Genomic DNA, 6,510 nt, shown 5'->3' with positions numbered 1-6,510 from the left:
TAACTTGCTAAGCTATCAAATATATTTCCCTAGACAAAGATAAGTTTAAAGAGTACATGGTTCCCAAATATTGGGCCAACACCAAAACTTTATTAAGCAACCTCATTATCTTTATTTAAAAAATCTATTTGCCCCACAAGACTTTAAAACAACATTAGGGACTAAAATATAATTTTCAAAGCCTTCAGGGTGTCCATGGCCATCTTCGGACTCAACATATATGGTTTCGACCTCGATCCACTAGAGAATTTGCGTGAGATTATTTGAAGTAATTTGTTTGAAATAGAAACAAGAGGGGTTTTTTTTTTTCAAATAATCTCCTGCTTTACACGAAACAAAAAAATAAAAATAAGTTTAGGTTTCTAGTACTTCTAAATTCTAAAAAACTTACTTTGTTTTCTCTCACGTCAAAAATTCTAGATCTTCAATTTTTTTGAAAATAAAAATATTATTATAGAAGCAGGTCGAAACAAGCCGATCAACTGAGTGATCAGTATATTTAAATTCAATTCATATCTGAATATAATTATTTGATTATCTATTATGTAATATTAATTATATTATGAGTCGATTACCTCAATGTCTCTAAGTATTACTAGCTAATTTTCTCTAAAAATGAAAAACTATTACTAGCTCACACTTCATTTTGATCCCCAAAAGTTCAACATACATGCATTCGAGAGATTAAACAATCAATATTATTTTAACCTTAGCCCTATCATGTCTCCCATGACAATAAAATGAAATATGACATGCCACGTAATTATTTTCTATACTTATTAATTATGAGTGAAGAAAGATCTGACCATGACAAAAATCGTAATATATTAGGTCAATTGCATTTTTATACATTCTCAGTCAATGACTATTTTAGCATTTTCATGTAAACAATATTTCGCTGGCACGTAACTAACAGATTTTGTGAGTAATTTAAAAATTAAAATGAAATATAAGGCATATTTTAGTGACAAATAGGGCAATTTATTGCCAAAGCACCCCATCATAATTACATGGAAATTAAACCTCCTAGGTTGGTAATGAATTTAATTTAAAGGAGGTTAATTAAAATGTATGAATTTGTTGGTGGCTCTCCCTCTTTAAATAAGATAATTTAGATGAAAAGGAGAGCACATCTGCGCTTGTCTAAACTATCCCACAATGCGTTGAGGAAGACCTTTCAATTGAAAAGACCCCTTATATATTTATTATATATGTAAATATATCTATATATATGTACTTAAATATTATAATAATCTAATCTCATTTGCATCTAAGCAAGACACCACCACCACATCAATCCACTATAATAATAAGCTTAATTCCTTACATGTGATGTGGCCCCCTTTGTGATCCTGCTGGGATCCTCCATCACACAAGAAATTAACATCAAGGGTGGGTTATTTAATTAATTTGCATTATTAGTTACTTTGGTCTTGTTGCAAACTTTGGTTTAAATTATTAAATTTCAACAGTATGCGACGGATGTATCGATGTTTAATTTCTATTTCAGTCGAATCTATATATATTTCAACTCCTTCTATGAGTTGCTTGATTATTCTGTTTAGCAGTATTTTCAAAAGCACTTTGGCTTTAAAATTATTAATATTGATGTTGACCTAAGTTCATGGTGCTCTAATTTGTTGTATTACATTTGCGTCGGAATAAAAGCTATCTAGTGTTAATTCAAAATATTAATGCCATGAAAATAAGTTATCGATCTTTTGTTCTTTCGATTTCTCTTATATAGATAAGCATGCATGTGCATGTGAAAATTGTTGAATATACATATATAGAACTAGAAAACTAGGTAACAACTTTTGGATTTGGATTATTCTCTTGGTAATATGTTGAGTTGTTAATAACATCAAGTTCCTCTACTGTTTAATTAAGTGATACTAGGACCTACTAAGATCTCGGCCGATCTTATTCAAGGTAAAGGATAGCTCCATTTAGGTATTTTTTTCCAAGATTCTCTCCCTTTTCTTTTTGTTTAATAACCTAAGCATGGGCTAAACCTCAAGGAACTAAAACTTAGATCTCAACACTCCTCACATTTAACCTCAAAATGTGGTTTTGTACATGTGATTTGAACATACAATATTCTATTTTGATAACATGTGGAACTTCAACATTTTTCATATTTTTAGGACATTTCTAATTCTCGAGACCAGTTATCCTGTCTCTATAACTCAGTTCATATTCGCTATGAACGAAACAGATAGCAAGCCTATCTTTCTCTCTTAAAAAAAAAAAAAAGCATTTCTCACATTTTAAGTGTGAAGTAAAATTCCCAAAAAAAATGAAAGATCATTATTTTGTTATCCAATCATGTATGAGGTAATCTCTTAATAAACACATTAGGTCATAATATATATATATATATATATAGAGAGAGAGAGAGAGAGAGAGAGAGAGAGAGAGAGAGGCTCCTATATTTTTGTAAGTACGGAGGCCTCCGTACTTATAAGTTATTTTCAATGATGGTATATTTGATTCGGTGATTTGGTTCCGTTAAATATGATCTACGTTATTGAAACTATTTAGAAACCAAATTTTATAATTTTTTGAGTTTATTTGTCTAATGAATGAGTTGCCTAAAAATGAAAGACTAAAAATAAAAATTTCATAAAAAATAGTGATAAAATACTCAAATTTCAAATCACAAGTATTCATCTTACTATTGATATAAAGTAAAATTTTCTATTCATGTTTTATGTAATTTGGATTGTTCTACACAATTGAACTTCAAAACATGCCACATCGACCATTAAAATAGTCGATTTTGAGATCGTTTGATCGGTAAATGATGTCAAAAAAATATGAAATTAGATTTCTAGATAGTTTCAATAGGATAGATTATATCTAACGGAGCCGATCATCGAATCGGATATCGTTTCATCAAAAATAACTTACAAGTACGGAAACCTCCGTACTTTCGAAAGTAGAGGAGACGTACTCTATATATATTCTATACTATATTACAATATTGCATATCATGAAATAATATTTAAGAAAAAGTAAATAATTTTAATCAGCTTAATTTTTATGTCAATAAAATGCCAATTCTCAGCCGAGTTGCAGCACCAGATGAGGGAATCATTAGATGCTGCATTAGAAAAAGAAAAGAAAAACAAGGAAAGGACTACAAAATAATTTAATAAATCAAAAGGAATATCCAAATTAATATTCATGCATATTGAGTGAGGTAGATTTAAGTATTCTAAGCATGTTACATCAGCTGGAATATTAAACTATTGCTGTTGTAGTCATTTAAAGATGATGTGTTTAATTATGCTCTATGGAGTTGCTTCTTTATCTCAACTAATCTACTTATATTTATATAATAATAACCTAGGGATTCACCAATATTAAAGTATATATATCCTTCTCTCTCTCGATTGCTTCTGCTATTGGAATTACTATATACATCACTCACCAATTGATATTGGGAGGAGCATTTATCCAATATATTAGTGGGATGCTATATAGTCTAAGGTTTACATGTGTAGGGAATTACTTTTGCCGAGGAATAATCATTTTATGCAACACAAGGGATATTTCAATAAACACTTTATTTCAATAAATTAAAGAAGGGTTAAAAAAAAAAAAGCATAAAAAGCTAAAACTTTAATAAATTGATTGAGATTTTTCCGTCCATATATAATTGGAGATATCTATTATGAGATTCATTTATGTGACCTTAAACTCATTAATATAGGACAAGAAATGATCATAATGAACTAATTAAAGCTCAACACTATGACTTAATTAATACCTAGTAGTTAATTAATCATGCATATGGTCAACCCATTTCTCAAAATATAGGAGAAAAAGAGTTGAATATTTGCAACACCATTTTGAAATATAGGCGTCGAACGATCCACATCTTTAATTTTCTTTTTTAAAAAATAATTTAAAATGCTGCTACCTAAAGTTAGTTCACAACTTATGTCTCGCATAATTAAAAACCTCTAATTTAATTCGTAACTAATATTTTAATTATACTTAATGCACACAACTTATGTTACAATCGCTTACTTACACCAAAACATCTAAATTTATTATTTAATTAAGTATTTTAGTGAGAATTACCAATTAATTGTAAACTTAATTAATTACAATGATACTCATGTCACAACCGATCGCCTCATATACTCTCGATATATTTTTTAAATAAAATAGATGTGGCTAAACTTTGGTAGAAATTAAATATTTGTTTAGAATTAATTAATGATTAGAGTGTGTATGTTGATGGTTAGGAATATTTTTTTATGTGTGGGAGAAGTGTCACGGTTTTTTCATTATTGGCCAAAGTAATAATATTAATAAATTTTATTAATTAAGTTAATCAAGTGTGGGTGAACGATACCTACTTTTAGAAGCTTCACAATCCTGAATGAAACTATGAATACACTATATATATACCTAGCATGATTTACGCCAACAAATAACTAATTTTTGAGTAATAATACTCAACCCATCCAGTTATATAATATTTATCACCCACTTATTTTAAAGTCAAAATTAGTTTATTCTATATAAATTAACTGAAACTATATATACAATGAATTAGAGATTTTCAAAAACTCAGAAATTGCAGTTTAGTCAATCACTCCCTTAACTATATATAGAAGTGTGTTAACAAGTTAAGCAATACCAAATGGTCAAATACCAGGGAATAGATAAGAGATTAAATTATCTTTTCCATGGTGATGTTAATGTAATGATATGATGTGAAAGTAGATGCACAAAGATATAGTGCTTAATCTTGATTTCGCACAATGCTTTGTCGGGCGGGAGAATCAGAAGTAACTTTGCCTCGAATAGTTTGAGGCATTATTTCTTTACAGTTTCGTGTGCGCAGAAAAATTTTAAGTATATATGAGACAATTTCACTTTTTATTAGTGGCAAGATATATCCGGGACGTCCGGTACAGTTAGCTCAATTGAATGAATAGAATTTTTTCTTTTTTTTTTTTCTTTTTGACAGAATCATAGAAAGTAGTGTTATGAGTATTGATTCGGAGGAAATATAAAATAAAAGAAAGGCACGGGTAATTTGGCTTTAAGAAATTTATTATAACTTAATAAACCAACAAGAGTAAGCACTCTCAAAATCCTTAATGATGAACTAAAATTTGTCAATGTACAAGAACAAGAGTAAGCACTCTCAAAATCCATTGAGTAAACAAAACTTCTCTAGAACAGTAAGTTAGAAGCCCATGGATCCAAAAAATGAGAATGTTGTTAGGTTCAAGAAGGGCCTATGGGCTTTGAGTATTAAAATCTCATTTATAAAATTAAAAAAAAGAATAATGATCTATAGATAGAGCTTCTAGAGCAGCTTCTCTACATTAGAAATAAAAAAAATTTCAGAAACCAATTATTTATCGAATAAAAAATTTGAAAATTTTTACTAGGCTTAAAAAATTGAATGAGCTTTTGAGATATCAGATACAGTCGCTTTTATTTTTTACCTTGTTTGCTATGCTATTGTAAAAAATTAATTATTGGGAAGGTTGTAATGAAAAATCGCTCATGTAAAAATACATTTTTATACGATTACGAATCAAATTGATTTTTTCAGAGAGCTAAATTTTTCGGCCCGAAGTGGGGATGGACGATATCAAAACCTAAAAGCCCAAAATTTGATTGTTTATTAGTGAGATCGCTTGTCGAGCTCGGCCCATTGATCATTTTACTTTTTAAGTTGTTTCGATCAAGTCATTAGTAAATAATAATATCTGTATACAGCTCTTTATAAAAATAGCTAATTGCATATATAAATCTTCACAAAATTTAATTTTTTTATATTATTTCTGTAAAAGTTCAGTAATATTCATATTTGTTCATCTGATTTGTTGTCGTGGATCGGATTTGATCCTCATAAATTTGAGGCATGGTTTAAAAAAAAAAAATCCATCTACCAATAAATAGAAAAAAAGAAAAGTTAGAGTATCTGTTTGAGAAAGCCCTGTAGTTGTGGGGTTGTCATACATACATTTTCATAAAATATTATTACATTAAAGCTGAGATCAACCGTCCGTGTAAGATCTAACGGCCTCGGATCAGCCGCTCTCTCCGTTCAGATCCGAACCGCCTGTGTGGCGAGATGGTTTCACAAAATATTGCATTAAAGCTGAGATCCACCGTCCGTGTAAGATCTAACGGCCTCCGATGGGCCGCACTCTCCGTTCAGATCCGAACCGCCTTCGTAGCGAGATGATCTCCCATGTAACACCAAACAATAAGCTGACATGTGGGCCCTACAACGTTTGTCGGGCCCACATGTCAGTTTTAGCTAACGTGATATATAACCGTTACATCCTAGCTTATACTTTTTGGGTGGGCTACAAATTTCAAGGCGATTCGGGACGGAGACAGACGCAGCACGATACAAGTTTTACACGTGTCCACCTAACGGAGTTTGTAAAATCGTACATAGATCCTCCGAACTATAGGATATTTCAAAATTGTCTCTGTTTTTTTTTTTTTTTTTTTTTTTTTTTT

The sequence above is a fragment of the Ananas comosus genome, unplaced genomic scaffold, assembly GCF_001540865.1.
Source record: "Ananas comosus cultivar F153 unplaced genomic scaffold, ASM154086v1, whole genome shotgun sequence".
In the NCBI taxonomy this organism is placed as follows: Eukaryota; Viridiplantae; Streptophyta; class Magnoliopsida; order Poales; family Bromeliaceae; genus Ananas; species Ananas comosus.
Note: the sequence above shows the minus strand (reverse complement) of the source record.